Source organism: Bubalus kerabau, chromosome 2 (assembly GCF_029407905.1).
Source record: "Bubalus kerabau isolate K-KA32 ecotype Philippines breed swamp buffalo chromosome 2, PCC_UOA_SB_1v2, whole genome shotgun sequence".
Taxonomy (NCBI): Eukaryota; Metazoa; Chordata; class Mammalia; order Artiodactyla; family Bovidae; genus Bubalus; species Bubalus kerabau.
The window spans coordinates 147,907,726-147,934,138 of record NC_073625.1 but is presented as its reverse complement, the minus strand read 5'-3'; the positions used below and the strand labels follow the sequence as shown (position 1 = coordinate 147,934,138).

General features: G+C 37.6%; 1 pseudogene; it reads left to right on the top strand.

Annotated features, from left to right (window-relative positions):
- Positions 1–24,523: 24,523 nt before the first annotated feature.
- On the top strand, positions 24,524–25,193 carry LOC129644490 (phosphomannomutase 2-like; annotated as a pseudogene).
- The last annotated feature ends 1,220 nt before the right edge of the window (positions 25,194–26,413 follow it).

The window sequence follows — 26,413 nt, the reverse complement described above, 5'->3', positions numbered from 1 at the left end:
CATAATAATTTGTACCTCCTCACCTCCACCCCTACATTGACCCTCCCCCACCACTGGTAACTGCTAATTTGTTCTCTATATCTTTGAGTCTTCATTTTAGTTATATTCACTAGTTTATTGTATTTTTTAGATTCCATGTATGAGTGATATGATGCAAAGTTTGTCTTTCTCTCTCTGGCTTATTTTGCTTTCATAATGCCTTCCAAGTTCATTATTTTCTGTCAACCCACTACATTATAATCAAAGCCTCCTTACTTTCAGATAACTCAAAACCTCATTAAGACCAGTAAGAATCAGGTCAATAAATATTTGCTAAATGTAGGGATAATTCAGCCTCCCAAATCATATTGGTTCATTCTATTTTATTCCCATTTCCTGTATCTCTGAACAGTTTTATAATGACTTTCCTAGTACTGATTCTGCTTAATATACAACAATGTGTGTATAAATGAAAGCTTAGAATTCAGTTCTTCTTTGCTTCAAATCTGTTTTTTTCCTTTAAATCATTTTCTAACCTAAAATTTTCACTCATATATCCATTACAATGCCTTTCCTTTATGTTTACTTTATTTTAACAATTTTTCCCCAATGTATGAACCCAATCTTTATCCAGCATACATTTATATCTAAAATGTCATTTACTCATTACAAAAAATTATTAATCGTCTGTTAGCTTAAAAGCAGGCCTATGCTGGTGTCAGTGGGATGCAAAATATATAGAATACAGTCCCCGTTCTTTGTAGATCACAGAAACTTTGCCAAAGATGGCAAATAATAGACTGACCATTACCAATTTTAAGTACTACAAAAAGTATAAGTACTCAAAGAACAGGGAAATACTGTCTCTGTTAATTCTATCTGGTAACATTGAAGACACCCTCCCAGAGAAGGGAAAATGTACACTGAATTATAAAGGAAAAGTAAGAAATTTCCAGATAGAAAACAGAGTAACATTAAGAAGGTCATTCTGAGTAGTGGCTCTGGTAAACAATCTCCACTTAATTAGTTTGGTTAACTGCCCCTCTGTGGATCTTCATTTCACAGGGCCCCAATGCAGACTTGGGATAAGAGCCTGCTATCTCGTGGATCCCATGCCATCTCCTCTTGTAAATTGGAGTGTGTAATTACTACATGCTGCATTTATTCTCAAAATTGCTCTGTCACTTACATTTGTATTATAATTTTATTATTAATATAATATTACACAAACAGATGAAGCACTACAAGATAAAAAGGCACTGGTATAAAAGCTTATTTGAATGTTTTGGAAAGGATTAAGGTGAGTCTATGGCATCTGGTCCCATCACTTCATGGCAAATAGATGGGGAAACAGTGGAAACAGTGACAGACTTTATTTTTGGGGGCTTCAAAATCACTGCAGATGGTGACTGTAGCCATGAAATTAAAAGACGCTTACTCCTTGGAAGGAAAGTTATGACCAATCTAGATAGCATATTCAAAAGCAGAGACATTACTTTGCCAATAAAGGTCCATCTAGTCAAGGCTATGGTTTTTCCAGTGGTCATGTATGGATGTAAGAGTTGGACTGTGAAGAAAGCTGAGTGCCAAAGAATTGATGCTTTTGAACTGTGGTGTTGAAGAAGACTCTTGAAAGTTCCTTGGACAGCAAGGAGGCCCAACCAGCCCATCCTAAAGGAGATCAGTCCTGGGTGTTAATTGGAAGGACTGATGCTGAGGCTGATACTCCAATACTTTGGCCACCTGATGTGAAGAGTTGACTCATTGGAAAGACCCTGATGCTGGGATGGATTGGGGGCAGGAGGAGAAGGGGCGACAGAGGGTGAGATGGCTGGATGGCATCACCGACTCGATGGACATGAATTTGAGTGAACTCTGGGAGTTGGTGATGGACAGAGAGGCCTGGCGTGCTGTGATTCATGGGGTCGCAAAGAGTTGGACACGACTGAGTAACTGAACTGAACTGAACTGATGAATATACTGCTGTCATTTTAGATATAGATGGATATGGCTGCAAGATATGGTAGACATTTAAATTTGTATCTGCTATAAGGATTTTTACTCATATTTCTCTTCATTAAATTCTTATTCTACTTCAAATATCTGCAATACAACTGCATGTGGATGTGGATATTATGGGGGCTTCCCCCAGGGTTCAGAGGTAAGAATCCATCTGCAATGCAGCAGCTGCAAGAGACACAGGTTCCATCTCCAGGTCAGGAAGATTCCCTGGAGGAGGACATGGCAACCCACTCCATGGGCTGCAGGCTACAGTCTATGGCATTGCTAAGAGTCAGACTTGACTGAAGCAACTTAGCACCCACACATGTGGGTATTGTAAGTCATTACATTCTAGTCCTGGGCCCACAGTAAAGAAATACACTTAACTCTGCATCTATTTTAATTTGTAGCACATTGCGTAATGTATGATTGAATTTTATTAGTTATCCCTCACCTGTCAGGTGTTTTTAAATGAACTGACTGCTGGAAAATTTAATTTTTTTTGAGAAAATAAAGTTTCTTAAAATCAGAAAAAAAAGTAAAACTATGGCTTAAAAAGTCATTGTTATAGAAAAACATGAATATTATAGTGTTTTCTTATTCTTCTTAATAATTAATTTGCATTGTCATTAGAATGTAAAAAAAAAAAAAAATGTTAAAGGCTGCTTGAAGTAAACATTTATTACCATGAAGGAGAAAAAGGAATATCAAGAGAAGTAAGTTTTATTGTTTGTTTTTTTCAAAGAGTCACACCAGCAACATCTCAGTGATCACAAAAATTACTCCAAATGAAAGAGTAATAAAAATTTTGCCACTATGTGTGAAAGGTCATTTCTATTTAATAGACTGTTAGAAGAGAATTTATTCTTTCATTCTGTCAATTTATATGCCAAGCATTGTGCAGTTTACTCAGGGTATTTATTCAAGAAGTGTTCCTGTCTTCTGGGAGGTAAGATCTGGGGGGAGACATAACAAGCAGAAAATTATAATTCTGTGCTATAAATAAGTTCTACAGTTAAAAATGCTACACCGGTATATTAATTTTCTACTGTTGCTGTAACAAATTACCACAGACCTGGTGGCTTTAAACAATACAAATTTATTATCTTTCCATCCTGAAGTTCAGAAGTTCAAAGTGCTTACAATAAAGAACACTTCTACCAACCACTGATATAGATCAATCCATTAAATAACAAATATTTATTAAGGACTTTATATTTCAAGACTCAATATATGACACTATCTCTGTTCTTGTGGAGTTTTCAATTCTTTAGTTGATGAGGCAGATATTAATAAAATGATCACAGACATGTAACATTACAGTTACAATAGAATAAGATCTGTGAAGATAAATCACACAGTTCCATGGAGTAGGGGAAAGACCTATCACTGGGGACTAGGGGAGAGGAAATTAAATTGTGATATCAGGAAATAACAGGAAATGAACACATAGAGAAGGGGAAAGTGCATTTAAAACAGAGGAAGGAACATGTAAAAGGCCCAGCAGTGAAGTCTGAGGTTCAGTTCATCACATGAAAAACCACTGTGTAAGACATAGAAACTAAGACTAACATAATATCATGCCAAATTCTATTAAGTTTTTTGTTAGAAATTTGTAGCATTTTGAGTAAAGATCTTGAGTTGATTAGACTTGTTTTGTGAACTGTTTGCCTTAGTAGCAATGGGCAAGAGTGGAAGCAGAGGGACACATTCATAGGATTGCATTGTGATACCTCGGGTAGGAGATTGTAGTAGCTTGTTCTAGGGAGAAGAGTGTGGAGAACAAGAGATGCATTCTAGAGATCTGTAAGAGGTAAGATCACAAGGATTGCCGATGGAAATGGAAGATGAGAGGATATGAAGTGTAAACAATGACTTCTAGTAGTCTATCTGGAGGAAGAAAACATATGCTAATAGTATTCAGAGTTAAGTAACACATAAAGAGAATGAGTTTGCTGGCAGAGGTTAAGGAGTTACTTTTGAGATGTGTAGAGAAGAAAAATCTATTTTCTCTGAATTATCAAGTATTTCTGGTTCTTGTGGTGAGATGGTGGTAGTACTCAAGTAAGAGGTAATGAGAGTGGTAATTACTTAGATCAGAAGATTTGAAATGCCCATTGTTTTTAGCACCATGTGGAATTTTACTGGGGATGAATTGAAGGATAGTGGCGAACATTTCACTTGGGAATCATGGACTTACTATATACAGCAACAAACAGAGAGGTATAAGGCTTTTTCTATTTTCTGATCTAATAGCAGATATTTGTAATTTTAAAAGAAAGATAAATTGTTGAGACAACTAAATATTAGGAAACTTTGGTCTGAAAGTGGAATACTAGATTTAAATGTGTAGAGTGGAGGATGTTAGGGTAATGTCAATGTATAAGTGGCTGGACATGGATGTAAGTGAATTGTATTGGTTATTTTACACTGGCTCTTTTCCAGTTGTGTGACTTCAGATTAGTGACAGAAATTCTTGGCACTTACATTTCCTACCTATAAAATAGGATAACAAAAATAGCTGCTTCATAGGCTTGTTGTGAGTTTTAAATTAATTAATATGCAAATGTGTAACAAATACTTGGAGCACAATCAATTCTCCATAAATATTACTTTTATTATATATAAGGTACAGATTTATTTTTCTCCATATTTATACTATATCTTCAGTTCAAAAAATTTTTACCCTTGTATTTTGCAGAATAGAATAAAACAACAAATTTTAATACATATATTTTTTGTAAACCTTTCCCCAAAGGATAAGACAGTAGTACTACTGACCTTGATAACCACATATCATCAGTTTCTTAATTAGAGTGCTTGTGTGCTAAGTTGCTCAGTAATGTCTGACTGTTTGCAACACAGTGGACTGTAGCCTGCCAGGCTCCTCTATTCATGGGATTTTCCAACAAAAATACAGGAGTGGGTTGCCATTTCCTCCTCCAGGGGGTCTTTCTGGGATAGGGATCAAACTTGTGTCTCCTGTGGCTCCTGTACTGGCAGGCAGATTATTCACCATTGAGCCAACTTTGAAGCCAGTTTCTTACTTAGAAATTCTAATGTCTATGAATAACAAAATGGTTGTCTATCTGTTGCTGCTGCTAAGTCGCTTCAGTCGTGTCTGACTCTGTGTGACCCCATAGATGGCGGCCCACCAGGCTCCCCCATCCCTGGGATTAGAGGTATTTATTTAATATATTGTTATATGTACTCACTGAGTCATAATTCTGCATTTTTCTTCTCCTATTGTTATTATAACTAGAACAAGTTAAGTTCACACAGTGTTGAAGCTTCACTTGGAGAATTTTGAGCATTACTTCACTAGTGTGTGAGATGAGTGTAACTGTGTGGTAGTTTGGACATTCCTTGGCATTGCCTTTCTTTGGGATTGGAATGAAAACTGACCTTTTCCAGTCCTGTGGCCACTGCTGAGTTTTCCAAATTTGCTGGCATATTGAGTGCAGCACATTCACAGCATCATCTTTTAGGATTTGAAATAGCTCAACTGGAATTCCATTACCTCCACTAGCTTTGTTCATTATGATGCTTCCTAAGGCCTACTTGATTTTGCATTCCAGAATGTCTGGCTCTAGGTGAGTAATCACACCATCATGGTTATCTCAGTCATGAAGATCCTTTTTGTATAGTTCTTCTGTATATTCTTGCTACCTCTTCTTAATATCTTCTGCTTCTGTTAGGTCCATACCATTTCTATCCTTTATTCGGCCCATCTTTACATGAAATATTCCCTTGGTATCTCTAATTTTCTTGAAGAGATATGTAGTCTTTTGAATTCTATTGTTTTCCTCTATTTCTTTGCATTGATCACTGAGGAAGGCTTTCTTCCTCAGTGAACTGAGAAATACCAGATGTTCAAGCTGGATTTAGAAAAGCCAGAGGAACCAGAGATCAAATTTCCAACATCTGTTAATTCATAGATAAAGCAAGAGAGTTCCAAAAAAATATCTACTTCTGCTTTATTGACTATGCAAAAGTCTTTGACTGTGTGGATCACAACAAACTGTGGAAAATTCTTGAAGAGATGGGAATACCAAATCACCTTACCTGCCTCCTGAGAAATCTTATGCAGGTCAAGAAGCAACAGTTAGAAACAGACATGAAAAAACAGACTGGTTCCAAATTGGGAAAGGAGTACATCAAGACTGTATATTGTCACCCTACTTATTTAACTTCTATGCAGAGTACATCATGTGAAATATTGGTCTGGATGAAGCACAGCTGGAATCAAGATTGCTGGGAGAAATATCAATAACCTAAAATATGCAGATGACACCACCTTTATGGCAGAAAATGAAGAGGAACTAAAGAGCCTTTTGATGAAAGTGAAAGAGGAAACTTAAAAAGCTGGCTTAAAACTCAACATTCAAAAAACTAAAATCATGACATCCAGTCCCGTCACTTCATGGCAAATAAATGAGGAAACAATAGAAACAGTGACAGTCTGTATTTTTGAGGGCTCCAAAATCACTGCATATGATGCCTGTAGCCATGAAATTAAAAGATACTTACTCTTTAGAAGAAAAGCTGTGACCTACCTATACAGCATATTAAAAAGAGGAGACAGTACTTTGCTGGCTAAGTCCGTCTAGTCAAAGCTATAGTTTTTCTAGTAGTCATGTATGAAAGTAAGCGTTGGACCATAAAGAAAGCTGAGAGCTGAAGAGTTGATGCTTTTGAACTGTGATGTTGGAGAAGACTCTTGAGAGTCCCCTGGACTGAAAGGAGGTCAAACCAGTCAATTCTAAAGGAAATCAGTCCTGAATATTCTTTGGAAGGACTAATGCTGAAGCTCAAGCTCTAGCTCCAATACTTTGGCCACCTGATGTGAAAAACTGACTCAATGGAAAAGACTCTGATGCTGGGAAAGACTGAAGTCAGGAGGAGAAGGGGTCACAGAGGATGAGATGAGGAGATGGCATCACTGACTCAATGGACATGAGTTTGAGCAAGCTTCAGAAGTTGATGATGGACAGGGAAGCTTGGCATCCTGCAGACCACGGGGTTACAAAGAGTTGGATATGACTGAGCTACTGAACTGACTGATGAGTTAGGTGCCACTGGACGTTTTCAGGAGTAAAAGTTTTTTCTAAAGCAAGGTCACAAATAAGATTGCATTAAGAACCTCTCTTTATATGAAAAGAGCTCTCTGTAAGTAAAAATAAAAGAATGAATTGCATTATGGAACAACTTACCACTTTTAAATAATCTGCTACTTGTTATCTCATTTAATCATCATAAGCTACCTTTAAGCAAGTCATTAAGCTGCAGAAACAAATGGTTGGAGATATAAAGCATTGTCTGCTATCACATGACTACAGAGTAGTGAACACAGCAATTAAAACCCAGGTGTCTGTCTGCTTTCAATCTTTGATTTGATTGTTACTGGACTTTATCTTAAAGAGAATTTGACCTATGAGTACCTGAGGTTAGGTGTAATTGACACAAAAGAAAATTTATTTCATCTTAAGAAAGATCTTCCAATAGCATTCAGGTATCATCAAATGTTCTTCAGGGAAATTAAACACTCTGTGTCGGAAACACATGGCATACACATCCATAGACTTCGTAATAAGTGCAGCAGAAATAAGGGACATTGCAAATGATATTTTTAGAAATGCACTTGTGACAGATCAGATTCCTGAAGACTAGATAATGGTTGTCATAACACACTTATCAAAAAGCCATTAAGCGATGACAAGTATAGGAACAGAAAATTGGTTGGCTTAACATAAATTAGGGGAGAAACTACATCTGAAAACCAGGAACAGAAAATAAATGCTTACAAAAAAATGCCACATTTAAAACAAAAAATAAAATTGCTTCAATAGTGCTTCAATAGCTTATTTCATCATTTTAAAACACTACTTTCAATCACATATGGGATATACACTGACAGTTATACTTGTCCTATCTCCTACATAAAACTGCACATGTGTACTTTCCAACACAGCAAATGTGGTAAAGGCTTAAAGTAAAGAAGTGCATATAGATAGCAGTAGTGATCTTCAAATTAAATGCACTAGTGTGGCATTGTGCTTGGCCTTTTCACAAATATGTTTGGCTATCCAGTTATATAATAGGGAAATGTTAGATGTATACATTAATTATCACTATGTATCTAACAACTAGGTCAGGGGTGGTGGCCGAGAGGAGATAACCCATGTCCAAAGAGCGGCGGCTGTGCGGGCACAGGAGGGCCGAGAGGAGCTACTCCACGGATCAAGGTCAGGAGGGGCGACCTTGTCCAAGGTAAGGAGCAGCAGCTGTGCTTTGCTGGGGAATCCATGAAGAGATACCCCACATCCAAGGTAAGAGATACCCCACGTCCAAATAAGAGAAACGCAAGTAGGATGGTAGGTGTTGCGAGAGGGCATCAGAGGACAGACACACTGAAACCATATCACAGAAAATTAGCCAGTTTGATCAAACAGGCCACTGCCTTGTCTAACTCAAAGAAACTAAGCCATGCCATGTGGGGTCACCCAAGACTGGCAGGTCATGGTGGAGAGATCTGATAGAATGTCATCCACTGGAGAAGGGAATGACAAACCACTTCAGCATTCTTGCCTTGAGAACCCCATGAACAGTATGAAAAGGCAAAATGATAGGATACTGAAAGAGGAACTCCCCAGGTCCGTAGGTGCCCAGTATGCTCCAGGAGATCAGTGGAGAAATAACTCCAGAAAGAATGAAGGGATGGAGCCAAAGCAAAAAGAATACCCAGCTGTGGATGTGACTGGTGATAGAAGCAAGGTCCGGTGCTGTAAAGAGCAATATTGCATAGGAACCTGGAATGTTAGGTCCATGAATCAAGGCAAATTGTGGTCAAACAGGAGATGGCAGAGTGAACGTCAACATTGTAGGAATCAGTGAACTAAAATGAACTGGAATGGATGAATTTAACTCCGATGACCATTATATCTACTACTATGGGCAGGAATCCCTTCGAAGAAATGGAGTAGCCATCATGATCAAAAAAGAGTCCAATATGCAGCATTTGGATGCAATCTCAAAAACAACAGAATGATCTCTGTTCGTTTCCAAGGCAAACCATTCAATATCATAGTAATCCAAGCCTATGCCCCCACCAGTAATGCTGAAGAAGCTGAAGTTGAACAGTTCTAGGAAGACCTATAAGACCTTTTAGAATTAACACCCCAAAAGATTTACTTTTCATTATCAGGGACTGGGATGCAAATGTAGGAAGTCAAGAAACATCTAGAGTAACAGGCAAATTTGGCCTTGGAGTACAGAATGAAGCAGAGCAAAGGCCAATAGAGTTTTGCCAAGAGAACACACTGGTAATAGCAAACATCCTCTTCCACCAAGACAAGAGAAGACTCTACCTATGGACATCACCAAATGGTCAACACCAAAATCAGATTGATTATATTCTCTGCAGCCAAAGATGGAGAAGCTCTATACAGTCAGCAAAAACAAGACCAGGAGCTGACTGTGGCTCAGATCATGAACTCCTTATTGCCAAATTCAGACTATGAAAGAAATTTAAGAAAGTAGGGAAAACCACTAGACCATTCGGGCATGACCTAAATCAAATCCCTTATGATTATACAGTGGAAGTGAGAAATAGATTTAAGGGACTAGATCTGATAGACAGAGTGTCTGATGAACTATAGAGAGAGGTTCGTGACACTGTACAGGAGACAGGAATCAAGACCATCCCCATGGAAAAGAAATGCAAAAAGCAAAATGGCTGTGTGAGAAGGCCTTACAAATATCTCTGAAAAGAAGAGAAGCGAAAAGCAAAGAAGGAAAGGAAAGATATAAGCGTCTGAATGCAGAGTTCCAAAGAATAGCAAGGAGAGATAAGAAAGCCTTCCTCAGTGATCAATGCAAAGAAATAGAGGAAAACAACTGAATCGGAAAGACTAGAGATCTCTTCAAGAAAATTAGAGATACCAAGGGAATATTTCATGCAAAGATGGGCTCAATAAAGGACAGAAATAGTATGGACCTAACAAAAGCAGATGATATTAAAAAGGTGGCAAGAATACACAGAACTGTGCCAAAAAGATCTTCACCACACAAATAATCACGATGGTGTACTCACTCGCCTAGAACCAGACATCCTGGAATGTGAAGTCAAGTGGGCCTTAGAAAGCATCACTTTGAACAAAGCTACTGGAGGTGATGGAATTCCAGTTGAGCCATTTCAAATCCTGAAATATGATCCTGTGAAAGTGCTGCACTCAAAATGCCAGAAAATTTGGAAAACTCAGCAGTGGCCACAGGACTGGAAGAGATCAGTTTTAGTTCCAATCCCAAAGAAAGGCAATGCCAAAGAATGCTCAAACTACCACACAATTGCACTCACCTCACATGCTAGTGAAGTAATGCTCAAAATTCTCCAAGCCAGGCTTCAGCAATACATGAACCATGAACTTCCAGATGTTCAAGCTGGATTTAGAAAAGGCAGAGGAACCATAGGCCAAATTGCCAATATCCACTGGATCATCAAAAAAGCAAGAGAGTTCCAGAAAAACACCTCTTTCTGCTTTATTGACTATGACAAAACCTTTGACTGTGTGGATCACAATAAACCGTGGAAAATTCTGAAAGAGATGGGAATACAGGACCACCTAACCTGCCTCCTGAGAAACCTATATGCAGTTCAGGAAGCAACAGTTAGAACTGGACATGGAACAACAAAATGGTTCCAAATAGGAAAAGGGGCACGTCAAGGCTGTATATCACCACCCTGCTTATTTAACTTATATACAGAGTACCTCGTGAGAAACACTGGGCTGGATGAAGCACAAGCTGGAATCAAGATTGCCGGGAGAAATATCAATAACCTCAGATACGCTGATGACACCACCCTTATGGCAGAAAGTGAAGAGGAACTAACAAGCCTCTTGATGAAAGTGAAAGAGGAGAGTGAAAAAGTTGGCTTAAAGCTCAACATTCAGAAATCTAAGATAATGGCATCTGGTCCCACAACTTCATGGCAAATAGATGGAGAAACAGTGGAAACAGTGTTAGACTTTACTTTTTTTTAAGCTCCAAAATCACTGCAGATGATGATTGCAGCCATGAAATTAAAAGATGCTTACTCTTTGGAAGGAAAGTTATGACCAACCTAGATAGCATATTAAAATGCAGAGATATTACTTTGTCAACAAAGGTCCGTCTAGTCAAGGATATTTTTTTTCCAGTGGTCATGTATGGATGTGAGAATTGGACCCTGAAGAAAGCTGAGCACCGAAGATTTGATGCTTTTGAACAGTGGTGATGGAGAAGACTCTTAAGAGTCTCCTGGACTGCAAGGAGATCCAACCAGACCATCCTAAAGGAGATCAGCCCTGGGTGTTCATTGGAAGGACTGATGCAAAGCTGAAACTCCAATACTTTGGCTACCTCATGTGAAGAGTTGACTCATTGGAAAAGACCCAGATGCTGGGAGCGATTGGGGGCAGGAGGAGAAGTGAACGACAGAGGATGAGGTGGCTGGATGGCATCACCGACTCAATGGACATGAGTTTGAGTAAACTCCAGGAGTTGGTGATGGACAGGGAGGCCTGGCGTGCTGCGATTCATGGGGTCTCAAAGAGTCAGACACAACTGAGCGACTGAACTGAACTGATCTAACAACTCAATGGCTTAACACACCCCCCAAAAATAAACAAAAAACTTATTCTCACACTTCTGTGGGTTTCCAGAATTTGATGATATAGGCTATCCTTAGCTTCAGACTCTCAGCCTGGTTAGGCCTGATTTGGACAGCTCTATTTTAATAATGTTCATTGGGGTCTAGGCTGTGGAGGTCCTAGTGACCCAGCTATGTTTGTTAATTTTAGGTGTCAAATGGACTGGGCTTGGGGTTGCCAGATATTTGGTCAATTCTGAGTGTGTCTGTGAGGATATTTTCAGATAAGATTAACATTTGCATCAATAGACTGAATAAGCAGATTCCCTTCTCTAATGTGAATGATCTTCATTCAAGCAATTGGAGTTCTGCTGCTGCTGCTAAGTCACTTCAGTCGTGTCTGACTCTGTGTGACCCCATAGATGGCAGCCCACCAGGCTCTTCTGTCCCTGGGGTTCTCCAGGCAAGAATACTGGAGTGGGTTGCCATTTCCTTCTCCAATGCATGAAAGTGAAAAGTGAAAGTGAAATCACTCAGTCATGTCTGACTCTTGTGACCCCATGGCCTACCATTGCCTACCATAGGTTACCAGGCTCCTCCATCCATGGGATTTTCCAGGCAAGAGTATTGGAGTGGGTTGCCATATCCTTTTCCATAGCTGGAGTTCTGAGTAGAGCAGAAAGGCTCACTGGAAGGTGAGCAGGAGCTCTTTCTTCACCGGGACTACAATGAGCTGGGGCATGGGTCTTTTCCTGCCTTTGGACTCCAATTAAAACATAGATTCTTTGTGAGTCTTGAAACTATTGGCTTGTATATTGCAGCTCTTAGGAATTATCAGCCTTCATAATCATATGAGCTAGTTTCCCTATATATATATTATATGTCAAACTCAGAAGACCCAGGTTTGATCCCTGGATTGGGAAGATCCTCTGGAGAAGGTAATGGCAACCCACTCCAGTATTCTTGCCTATAGAATCCCATGGACCAAGGAGCCTAGTGGACTACAATCCATGGGATTGCAAAGAGTTGGACATGACTGACTACTACTACTACTATATTATATATTAAGGAATTATAAATATTATATATAATGATGTTATATACAATATAAATTAAATATACATATAAATAATATACATACATCTTATTGGTTCTGTTTCTGTGAGAGCCCTGACTAATATATATCCAAAGGATCTCTTATGAAGGAAACAAGAATTTTCTTAAGTCTAAGCTCAGAATTGACTCATTGATACTTTTACCTGTATTCCATTAGCCAGAATAATCACACATTTATAAAAATCATGTCAAGAAGTCAGAAAAGAAGAGAAGAACACCATGCTCACTATGTGGCCATGGCAAGGGTGAAGATTTGGGGCACTTATTCATTGCACTTCAATAGAGCCAAAAATTTAACATGAGGATCCATGCCTCCATAAGCTAAAATATGCCTCTTTTTTAGCTTATTTGCTAATCAAGAAGCTGATTGAAAACTGATCACCTATGGAATGTACTTTCTGTACATAGAATGTTAAGGATCAGACATACAATTTAGAAAATTGTGTTGTAAATGCATTTCTTTCCAATATTTAGAAACTACTCTAGAAAGTAAAATGACAAAATATAGCAATACAATTAAGAGATATTAACTACTTTAGATGACTAAAATCTCCTACATTTGGTTTTGGTTTGACTAGATTTGGACATTAGACCTGAATATTTTCTCCCCATAAGTTTATTTTTTCTATTTTTAATTGAAGGATAATTGCTTTACAATATTGTGTTGATTTCTGCCATACATCAACATGAATCAGCCATAGGTACACATATGTGGAAATTTTAATTTTGCATTCACTTTCACTCAAAATATACTTAAAGGAAATACTCCAATTGAAAGAAACAGACAATGAGAAAGAGAAAGGGAGAAAGGGAGGAATAGAAAAAGAGAGATATTGAGAAAGCAGACAATTATTAAAAATTTTAATAGTTTGCATTCTAAAGAAGAGCAAATATTGCATAAGACAAAAGAGTTATAGCATCACAATAAATGACAGTAAATAAATAAAAAGTAATAAATAAAAGCATTTAGAGAACAAGAAAGACCTTCAGGGTTTACAATAGTATGGCACAAATGTAAAATTCAATAGACTGAGAAAATAATTTGAACAAAGTTTCTGTAAAGTAGAAAAGCAACAAAAATGAGATGGAAAGTGGGATGTCAGAAAAATTAAAGCATTGACCCAGGATGTTCGATATCCAATATCAATCTACTAAGATTTTCAGAAAGCAGGAACATAAAAAAGCAGAAGCAAAGTCATCATTTAATAAATAATACAAGAATACTGCTGCTACTCTCCCCAAATCCTTGGAACCAGAAAAGAGAATTTTATCAAACTTTTAAAGTAAGAACATGACTATGTTATTTAAAATGGTCCACAACACAGAAAAATAAAGAGGCATTTTAAACCACTTTTTTATATGAAAGGAAATCACTATACCTAATAATGATTAAAAAAAAAAAGAAAACAATTACTGTTTTGTAATTGGAACGATCATTATGAGTTAATTGGGCTGAAGTATGTGTGGAAGATTAAAATGTTAAAAGTCTCTGAGGTGAAAATAAGTATGTATCACTATATACTTAAAAAAAAAAAAAAAGGACAGTGTTAATGTAACAAAGACAGAAAGGATGGATAACTGATATGAGGAAAGGCTGGAGAAATAGGTGAGTATAAAATACAAAATCTTCTGAGCTTTTGAGAAAGATGTCATTAAGTACAATAGGATGGCATCAGAGTGTTTCGAAAAGTAAAAAGAACTGCTCAGATGTATCTAATTATGAAATCAGTTCAGTTCAGTTCAGTTTCTCAGTCATGTCCGGCTCTTTGTGACCCCATGAACTGCAGCACACCAGGCCTCCCTGTCCATCACCAACTCCTGGAGTTTACTCAAACTCATGTCCATTGAGTCAGTGATGCCATCCAACCATCTCAACCTCTGATGTCCCCTTCTCTGCCCACCTTCAATCTTTCCCAGAATCAGGGTCTTTTCAAATGAGTCAGCTCTTCACATCAGGTGGCCAAAGTATTGGAGTTTCAGCTTCAACATCAGTCCTTCCAATGAATATTCAGGACTGATTTCCTTTAGGGTTGACTGCTTGGATCTCCTTGCAGTCCAAGGGACTCTCAAGAGTCTTCTCCAACACCACAGTTCAAAAGCATTGATTCTTCAGCACTCAGCTTTCTTTATAGTCCAACTCTCACATCCATACATGACCACTGAAAAAACCATAGCCTTGACTAGATGGACCTTTGTTGGCAAAGCAATGTCTCTGCTTTTTAATATGCTAAGTTGGTCATAACTTTTCTCCCAAGGAGTAAACGTCTTTTAATTTCATGGTTGCAGTCACCATCTGCAGTGATAGTTTCAATTAGCCTACTTTCACCAATTTTGCAATTTTAAATAATCTTCTTGGGGTCTGATCATGGGTCACAGAAAAAATGTATACTTGTTCATGATAATGAATCTGATAAAGGACCATGAGATTTAAGTTGCATATTGACAAAACAGGTGATTACCTATACTACACAATATCATAGACAAATAGAAACTTATCAAAAGTACTTAACTTTATCTATTTAACATTACCTATAATGTATTCGACCATTTGGTGCTTTCCTGGTAGCTCAGAGGTAAAGAATCCACCTGCCAATGTAGGGGACACGTGTTTGATTTCTGGGTCAGGAAGATCCCAGGAAGAAGGAAATGGCAACCTAATCCAATATTCTTGCCTGTAGAATTCCATGAACAGAGGAGCCTGGTAGGCTATAGTCCATGGGGTTGCAAAGAGTTGACGAAACAACAACAGCATCATTGGACAGGGTACACATATCAATGATATTTCCTTATTCTTCCAATCTCCCGACCCTAATATGACTTAGAAGAGTTCATGCTTGTTTTCAATTTACACAAAGAGAAAAAGACCATAAAAAAACCTTTAATTTGTTTGATCAAGGTCCTGTTTTAGAATCTGTTTTTCAAAGCTTTTTTTCAAAGATCTGATTCTTGCTTACTTTTCTAGGATTGTCTTTTGCCATTTTTTTCTTTATACACCATGATCTCTTGCTACAGTAATACAGTATTTTTCGCTTTCATGGGAATTTGTATGGAAATTACTCTTTATATATGGAGAGTTCTTTGGGATGAGAGATAGTAACTTTTACTCTATGATTATTTATGAGATGTATATCCAGCATATTCCTTTGTCAGATATTGTTACCCACCAGGGAAATAATGATATGAAGATAGAATTTTGTCTTGTAGTACTGTTCTTTGTGTGTGTGCTCAGTTGCTCAGATGTGTCCAACACTTTTGCAACTCTGTGGACTGTAGACCCCCAGGCTCCTCTGTCCTTGTAATTTTACAGGAAAGAACACTGGAGTGGGTTGCCATTTCCTACTCCAGGGGATCTTCCTGACCCAGGGATCGAACCCACATCACCATGTCTTCTGCATTGACAGGCAGATTCTTTACCACTGCACCACCTGGAGAGCCCCAGTACTGTTCAATACCAAGTGTTAAATATATATTTCTTGACTGTGCTATTAAGCACCAAATAAATACTTTTGGAATGAATTTTAATCTCAATTTGCTTTTTAACATTTAAAGCTTAAATTTAAATAGATAAAGCCGTATATTCGCAAACAGAAATTTATTTGATAGCTCTTTCTTCTCAGGAAGTATCTCTATGTTAGGCAGAATTTTGTCCCCATGACCTTTGCTCCTGGTGTTATGTTAATGAATATGTTACCTTACATGAAGAAAAGACAGTGGAGCTATAATTAAGGTTAATGATCAGTTGACTTTAAGATAGAAAGATTATCTGGGATTATCCAGGTAGGCAGAAAGAAATCACATGAGCTCTTAAAAGCAGAAAAGGAAGTCAGAGGGATGTGGATAAAGATAAATCAGAGAGATTTGAAGAAGGTGAAAAGTTGAACCTACTATTGTTGCCTTGAAGATGGGAGGAAATACATGGTAAACATGAGAAGGAAATAAATTCTGCCAATAGCTAGTAATCATGAAAAAGGACCCAAGCCCTAGATTTAATTGTAATCCTGCTGAAACATTGATCTTGGCTTGTAATACACTGAACTGAGATTTCACCTATGTCTTGCCAGATTTTTGACTTACCAAAACTGGGAGATGATAAAAGAATGTAATTATAAGTTGCTATATTTGCAACTGATTATGTAGCAATAGAAATCTAATTTACTATCTACATCAGTGTTCATTACTATTGTGGTTCCTTAGTTCTTGTGACAACACTTCAATGTTAAGAGATTTATTCACATAGAAAAACCAATACATGTACTTAAATTTAATTGTATATTTCATTTAATGATATAAACATGATATCATTTGTACTTTTAGTGAATGTATAATCAATATATGGGCAGTATTCAAATTTGCAGCTATTTCCAAAGACATTTTCTGTCATATTAGAAAAAACACTGGAAGACCAACTAAAATAGCTGATTTCAAGTCCAATACTGGCCACTAGAGCCTTAGGGAAATCTCTTTTCCTTGTAAGTTATATTTGCCATATTGAAAATGGGAGTCATGTCAGTTTTCTCCCTGACACAGTTGTGAAATTCTAATGAAATGATATGAATAAATACATTCATAAAACTTAATGTAAATGAGATTTGTGATTACTATTAGACTACTGCTAAGTGAAATATTCATGTTTATGTTTTCTTAGTTAATTTGGAATAGTTTACACAATTGCACAGTAATTAGGTATTATAATCAATGTAGCTTTCTCAAAAAATGTAAATGGATCAATGGATGGGTAGGTGAATAGATAGTGGAAGGCATACATATTTAGATTTTTTAAAAAAGTATTGTGCTGTAAGGAAAACTTAAAATGTATTTAGAAAACTCCTCTTTTGTATATATGATTTTAGAGGGTTAATATCTTTGGAAAAGTCTCAACTCATTAAATGCCACTGTGTAATTGATATAATTTTTAAAATCAATATTGGTCAAGGAGCAAATTCAAAGAGCAAAACTCTTTATTTCATATATGTGGCATTGTTAATTTTGCAGCAACTCCAGGAGATGCTAAAAATGGTTCAGTTCAGATCAGTTGCTCTGTCATGTCTGACTATTTGTGACCCCATAGACTGCAGCACACCAGGCTTCCCTGTCCATCACCAACTCCCAGAGCCTATTCAAACTCATGAATCAGTGATGTCATCCAACCATCCAACCACCCATCTCATCCTCTGGCATCCCATTCTCCTCCTGCCTTCAATCATTCTCAGCACCAGGGTATTTTCAAATGAGTCAGTTCTTCACATCAGGTGGCCAAAGTACTGGAGTTTCAGCTTCAGCAACAGTCCTCCCAATGAATAGTCAAGATTGATTTTCTTTAGGATGGACTGGTTGGATCTCCTTGCAGTCCAAGGGACTCTCAAGACTCTTCTCCAACATCACAATTCAAAAGCATCAATTCTTTGGCACTCAGCTTTCTTTATAGTCCAACTCTCATATTGATACATGACTACTGGAAAAACCATAGCTTTGACTAGATGGACTTTGGTGGTAAAGTAATGTCTCTGCTATTTAACATGCTGTCTAGGTTGGTCATAAATTTTCTTGCAAGGAGCCAGGGTCTTAATTTCATGGATACAGTAATCATCTGCAGTGATTTTGGACCCCCCAAAATAAAGTCTGTCACTGTTTCCATTGTTTCCCCATCTATTTGCCATGAAGTGATGGGACCAGAAGCCATGATCTTAATTTTCTGTATGTTGAGTTTTAAGCCAGCTTTTTCACTCTCTTCTTTCACTTTCATCAAGAGGCTCTTTATTTCCTCTTCACTTTCTGCTATAAGGGTGGTGTCATCTATATATCTGAGGTTATTGATATTTCTCTCAGCAATCTTGATTACAGCCTATGCTTCATCCAGCCTGGCATTTCACATGATGTACTCTGCATATAAGTTAAAGAAGCATGGTGACGATATTCAGCCTTGACGTACTCCTTTCCCTATTTGGAACAAGTCTGTTGTTCCATGTCCAGTTCTAACTGTTGCCTCTTGATTTGCATACAGATTTCTCAGGAGGCAAGTCAGGTGGTCTGGTATTCCCATCTCTTTCAGAATTTTCCAGTTTGTTGTGATTCATACAGTCAAAGGCTTTGGCATAGTTAATAAAGCAGATGTAGATGTTTTTCTGGAACTCTTGCTTTTTCAATGATCCATTGGATGTTGGCTATTTGATCTCTGGCTCCTCTACCTTTTCTAAATCCAGCTTGAATGTCTGGAAGTTCACAGTTCATGTGCTGTTGAAGCCTCAGTTGGAGAATTTTAAGGATTACTTTACTAGCGTGTGAGATGAGTGCAATTGTGTATAGTGTAAACATTCTTTGGCTTTGCCTTTCTTTGGGATTGGAATGAAAACTGCCATTTTCTAATCCTGTGGCCACTGCTGAGTTTTCCAAATTTGCTGGCATATGGAGTACAACACTTTCACAACATCATCTTTTAGGATTTGAAATAGCTCAACTGGAATTCCATCACCTCCACTAGCTTTGTTCATAGTGATGCTTTCTAAGGCCCACTTGACTTCAGATTCCAGGAGGTCTGGCTCTAGGTGAGTGATCACAGCATTGTATTATTTGGGTCATGGAGATCTTTTTTGTATAGTTCTTCTGTGTATTGCTGCCACCTCTTCTTAATATCTTCTGTTTCTCTTAGGTCCATACCATTTCTGTCCTTTATTGTGCCCATGTTTACATGAAATGTTCCCTTGGTATCTCTAATTTTCTTGAAGAGATCTGTGGTCTTTCCCTTTCTATTGTTTTCCTCTATTTCTTTGCATTTATCACTGTGGAAGGCTAAATGACTTGCTAAATGACATGTTAAAAATAATACATCATTATATCATACATGTTCATGGAATTTTCTCAGTTCTAGCTCCTCACAAATCTAAACTCACAAAGAAAATATGAAGGCATTAAAGATCCATTAATTTAAATAATAGACTGAAGAAAACAGATATTGCCTTAGGGTGGACAAATATTGGTCAATAACTCCTTATTAACTGTCTACATTATCATTTCTTTATTTTAGCACTTACTTCTTATACTTTGGTCTTGTAATTACTTTCTACACTCTGGACCCTTGTGTTATTTTCTGGCAAGCAAACTGATCTAGTAAAGATTCAACATAGTTCATTGACACTTAAAGGTTTTTACTAAATCTTTATTAATACTGAATTTTAAAGGTTAAAACAATTTTTCAGTGGTTTTCAAAATATGACTCTGATGTGCTTTGCTTTATATTTATGCTGATTGAGTTTATTTAACTCCTTCTATCTTTAGATTCAGCGTTAGAATTCAAATTAGAATATTTCTTGATCATTATTTCTTCAAATATTTTTTCTTCCACCTTCAGGTCTGATTCCCTCTGTGCTCCATTCTATTACTATGTTTTCAAGTGCACTGATCTTTCTTCTGTGGCATCTAATCTGCTGTTCATATCATCCAGTGTACTGTTTATTTCAAATATTGTTTAGCAACTTTAAAAGTTTTACAGTCTTCTTTTTAAATTTTTGCTCTTTTTTGCTATCTTCTAGTTCTCTCCTCCTCATGTTCATAGTTTTGTTTTATTCTGAGCATTCGGGACATATACATTAGCTATTTTAATATAATGTCATCTTTGCCATTTCTGCATCTCTTTCTTTTGATTCATTTTCCTGCTGGTTATAGATCCTATTTTTCCTGCTTATTTGCATATGTAGTTATTTTGTATTGAATCTTAGAAATTATGATATTTGTGTTGGGTGAATAGATTTTATTTCTTTAATAAGCTTGGAGGTTTCTTTAGCATGTATGTAAGCTGCTTAAAAGAAATTTGATCCTTTGGGGATGGCTATTAAGCCTTGTGAAGCCAACTTCAGAGAAATCTTTAGTCTATAGTTGATTTGGCTCAACTTCTAAAGTTGTGTACTATCCCTAAGGCCTCGTAAAGTATTTAACTTTGTATTTCTGCTTTTGGTATTTTTGAGCTCTAGGATTTGTTTAGACTGGTGTTACCCCAAGCGCTTCATGGAATGTTTCCCTATTCATGTACAGATAAATAATAAGGTAAATATTCAAGAAGATCTCGCTATAGTTCTCTGAACTTCTGTCTCTGCGCTGTCTTCTCCCCAGTATATTTTCCAACACGTTGATCCTTCTCTACCTCCTTCCACCTGACTCTGGCTCTTCAGCTGATTGAGATCACTCAGCTTTGTTTGGCTTCTCTTTCCCTGTACCATAGCTCAGAAAACTGACTTCAGAAAGTAACGTATATCAAGCATAAGTCTGACTTATTTGTCTTCTTTCTCTCAAGAATCACAGTCCTATTCTGGCTCTTTTCTAATGTCTGAAACCTGTTGAAGTGTATATAATTTTTTAGCTGTTTATAGCAGCAGGGTCATTCTAAGAGTAGTGTTTTATGGCCAGAAGTAGAAACACCCTTGAATTCATTAATTTTTTTTTTCCTATTTCTTTCCCTGAAAAGGGCCCATAAAGAATGATGCATCATCAATACAAGTATATCCAGATCTTTGTTTTAAAATACTATTAGTAACTGAAATGAAACAAAACTCCTTATGGCTGATTTCCAACTTCCCATTGACTGATTATAGATGTGGTACAGGGAAAGGAAGAGATGAGCCTGGAAATTCTTGTTACACGAGAAAGTAAAAACATACTAAAAAAAAATGATGAATGTATATCAAAATTTTAAAAGTGTCTGAACAGCTCATATATCAAACAACTCAAGAATTCCAGTGAAATATAGATGGGTCAATGTTTTAGGAGTAAAAGTCTTCCTCAAAATATGGAGCTACATTTGTATAGGAAAAACTAAGTAAATATAGATTCACCCTGCATGTGTGCATGCTATGTCACTTCTCATATCCAACTCTTTGCAACCCTGTGGACTGTTGCCTGCCAGGCTCCTCTGTTCATGGGGTTCTCCAGGTAAGAATGCTGGAGTATGTTGTCATGCCTTCTTCCAGGGGATCTTCCAAACCCAGGGATCAAGCTGTGTCTTCTATGTCTATTGCATTGGCTGGTGGGTTCTTTACCACTAGGACTACCTGGGAAGCCCATGCTGCTGCTGCTGCTAAGTCGCTTCACTCATGTCCGACTCTGTGCGACTCCATAGAGGGCAGCCCACCAGGCTCTGCCGTCCCTGGGATTCTCCAGGCAAGAACACTGGAGTGGGTTGCCATTTCCTTCTCCAATGCATCAAAGTGAAAAGTGAAAGTGAAGTCCCTCAGTCATGTCCAACTCTTCACGACCCTATGGACTGCAGCCTACCAGGCTCCTCCGTCCATGAGATTTTCCAGGCAAGAGTACTGGAGTGGGTTGCCATTGCCTTAGCCCAAGTCAAAAAAAATTTATATACGTATCTGTATAATCCCTTAGCCAGATTCAGTTTCATTGCTCAGAGTCAAGTGTGCTCTGAAAGAATTTTATTAACTTGCCTCAAACATAGTATAAAAAAGGATAACAAAGACACCGTCCTATCTCCTGACCAGTCTTCAAAAGAAACAAAACAATAAAAACAAACAAAAAAGAAAGCAACCAAGTAACAAAACCAGCATAGGGTAGCCAGGTAATGTGAAATAGTGTCATGATTAAACATAACTTGTAAAGAAACAAAAAACAGAAATAAATTACTTGCAAGGCAGAAAGTCAGGAAGCCCATAGATTCACCCTAATAAAGCCTAAAACAAGAGCCTTCACAAGATAGAGAGATTCACTAATAATGTAACTGCCAGGTAGAGAAAATTCAATATTCTTCTGATGAAGGTAACAAAATCAAGATTTTTTTCAATATATCATCAACAGTGTTTTTCAGTTCAGTCACTCAGTAGTGTCTGACTCTTTGCAACCCCATGAATCGCAGCATGCCAGGCCTCCCTGTCCATCACCAACTCCCGGAATTCACTCAGACTCATATCCATCAAGTCAGTGATGCCATCCAGCCATCTCATCCTCTGTCGTCCCCTTCTCCTCCTGCCCCCAATCCCTCCCAGCATCAAGTTTTTTTTAATGAATCAACTCTTTGCATGAGGTGGCCAAAGTACTGGAGTTTCAGCTTTAGCATCATTCCTTCCAAAGAAATCCCAGGGCTGATCTCCTTCAGAATAGTGTTTTACATAGAGTTAAAACTTTTTTGATATATGAAGAGGCAAGAAAATTAAATTTATAATCAAAGTAGAAAGCAAGTGGATAGAAAAAGATACTCAGATGGTACATTTGTTTGAATTAGCAGCCAAATACATCAAAATTACTGATGGAGATAAGTTAAATAATTTATAGCCAAAGATGATTAGAATGTTAAAGAGGAAAGGAGTTTCAGAACAGATTGAAATCTCTCTTAAAAGTACCAAATATAAATCTTAGAACTAAAAAGATACAATATTTGAAATAAAATTATTGGAGGGGAATAATGACAATATAGAGAAAGAATATGTACTTGAAGATCAGTAAATAGAAACTAATCTAATCTGAAGCACAGATATATAAAAAGGAAAGTTGAAAAAATAGAGCCACAGAGACTTAGGTGGTGATAGTAACGAACAGTCTAAATACAAACCTAAACCTATGAACCTTCTTGAAGTTGAGAGCATGCATCTTGTTCCAGCAGGGAACCAGAACCTGTGCCATCAGTGTCAGGCGTAAGTGAAATTGCAGATTGTTCTCCATTTCTTATTGCTGACAATCCTTCAGCTCTGCCTTAGCACACACCACCTCTCCCTCTTCCAGTCAGTAATTCTTCTTGCCTATTCACTGGATGCCAGCTCTTGTACTATACTACTGTGCTTTTCAAGGTACCATAGTGTAAGATTAAAAATGCTTTCTTAATTTTTTTATGTTTATTTTTGTGTATTATTTGTGTGAAAAGTATTACAAACCCTATTATGGTGCAATACTATAGCCAATAGTGGGGTACCTAGACTAATTTTGTTGGACTTAACCAACAAATTGGACTTACGGATGTCCTCTTGGAACAGAACTGTTTTTATGCAGGGAACCTACTATACATGTAATTGATGTCCCAGGAAGAGAAGTAAAAATGCGAAAGAAAAAATATTAACCCCAAATAAAATGTTTAAGCTTTTAAAAACATCAGTCCAAGGAGCCAAGAAGAAAGAAATCCCAAGCAGGATAAATACAATAAAAACTACACCAGGTCTCAGCCTGGTGAAAATACTACTAATGACATATAAAGCAAATATCCCAAAAGCACCCAGTAAGAATGACAGAAGGGAGGTAGAAAAAAAGAAAAAAGGGAGAGAAAGAAAGAGAACAAGCAATGTATACAGTAGAAGATGAACAGGACAGCTGGTGGAAGAGAGATAGCGATGAAATGCTATCTTTAAAGTGCTTAAAAAAATAAAGTACATTTGCCTGGAATGGTATATACAGTGAAGATATTCTTCAAAAAAGAAGGTAAAATAAAGAAAACAAGACTTAAGGAAAACAAAACTTAAGAGAATCGGGGACTAACAGAGCAGGGTTGCAAGAGTCATCACAGGAAGTGGATACAACAGAAGAAAATTAGACTGAAAATAATTATTGCCTTGTGTGAATTAATTAGATATTAATTCCAGGGAGATGAAAAGTTAAGGGAACATATTGTCATCTCTATATTAACCAGTAGAAAACTAATTGAAACAGTGAATAACAAAATTCTGCATAGGAGGTAGAGTGGAATAGTAAAAACAATCTATTACTATATCATTAATTTAACAGAAAGTAAGGGAGGAGAGATGGAAACTAGGGGTTTGAGGGTTCCTGGCACCATCTTCTGCCTCCTTGACCTTGCTGGCCTCTTGCCAGGAAACTATGAAAGAAATAAATGGCATTCTGCACAAATTGAGGCAGAAGATCAAAATCTGAGTAATAGGTGGGTTGACTTTTGATAAAGTGCAAGAGAAGCTGGAAAATGATGTGGTTAAAAAAGATATGATTATGTGTTTCCAGGAAATGGCTTGGTGGCATACAAAGATAGGTAATTCTAATACAAACAGAATATTCAAGGTCACCTGGGTGAGGCCCTAATCCAAGATTTAATCAATTGTCTGAGCTACATTGCAGAAATGAAACTCCTGAAGAAAAGGGGTATTTTTAATGAAATTCTAAATGAGACATGAATGTGTCCTCTATTGAAAGAAGCTGCAGCCCTAAAGAGCACACGGAATTCTTTGTACACTACTAATGAAGAAAAGTTAAGACAAAAAACATGTAGCAGATCTGGAGAAAGAGTTTGCAAATAAAAACCTCATATTTTCTGTTAGGAGGCCAGATCAGCTTTCATGTCTTTCCTGATAGCTAGAACAAGAGATGTTTCCTGGGATGTGTGGAAAATCATGATTATAAGACTGTTTCTGTCTTTGGAGACATAACCATGGCAAGTAGGAAATACCATGAGATAGTCACAGATCTGAGAACCACAGGCCACACCAAGTCTGTGCCTGAGGACACATTCGAGATCCTTAAGGAGTTCTTGTCCTAATAATCCTTTTCCCCATGGGAAGACAAGGGAGCTGACAGGGTCATTCAGTGGCTAAACCTGAGGTTTCCTCTTATGCTCATGTGCCCCAGTCCAGGCCAGGCTCTCCACAGGGTCAGTCATCTCATGAGTCCTGACAGTGGTATCCCCAGTCAGCCAGGAGAACACTCTCTACCCTGAAACACATGATGCCCTCCATCTCCAAGGCAAGACAAGAGAAAAAAAGACTTGTCAAGAATGGAGCAAAGGAATAACCTCACCCATAGACTTTATCCCCTAATTCCATAGTTTCAATCACAGTATACATGGGTTTGGGAGAAACTTCCTATCCTTCTAGAGGGAGAAAGAAGCAATATGCCTGTACCCTCCCTCTTCATAGGTCATATGATAAATGTAACTGATGTTTATGTTTGGACATTGTACATCAATAACAGAAAGGGGGATGTGAGATGAGAAGGAAAGGACAGGACACTTAAAACAATCTAAGCCTTGGACAAAAGTGTAAAAGCCGGATTCATTTTGATATTTGGCAAAACTAATACAATTATGTAAAGTTTAAAAAATAAAATTAAATTTAAAAAAAAAAATAAAAAATAAAAATGGAACAGCCTCCTGAGTGTCAGCTAGATGAGGCTTTGAAACTGAGACCACTCTGATCACAGGGGTAGTATTAAGCTCAAGACTGCATGCAGTCTTTGTTTTTTGATCCTGCACCCTGTTTGTGAGATGTAGACCTCAGCATGGACTGCTGACAGAGGACCCACCAAGTGACCACTGACCCCAACTAGTCTGCACTCAGCTCTCCTAGAAGGTGGATCAGTTCTATATTCACCACACCTTGAATAGCCCGTCTGGATCTCGGTAACCATGGGGATGGGAGGAAATCCAAACCAACAACCTCTGCTAGAGAACTGGCACCAGCAGAATGGTCTTTCCCTTGGATATACATTCTGGTCCCAGGTCTGGAGAAACTACCTTGGGGTGTTAAATTTCACCAAAAGTGTCTTCTTATTGGACCTGGCTGGCTTCCCAAAATCATTATTCACCTCTGGTTTCTCAGATAAGAGTCTGGATAATCCACAGCAATAGGAACTGCGATTTAACTCACTGAGGATTTTTTAATAAAAGGTGTTCATCCAGGCCCTTGTTGTTGTTGTTCAGTTGCTAAGCCATGTCTGACTCTGTAACCCTGTGGATTGCAACACTCCAGGCATCCCTGTCCT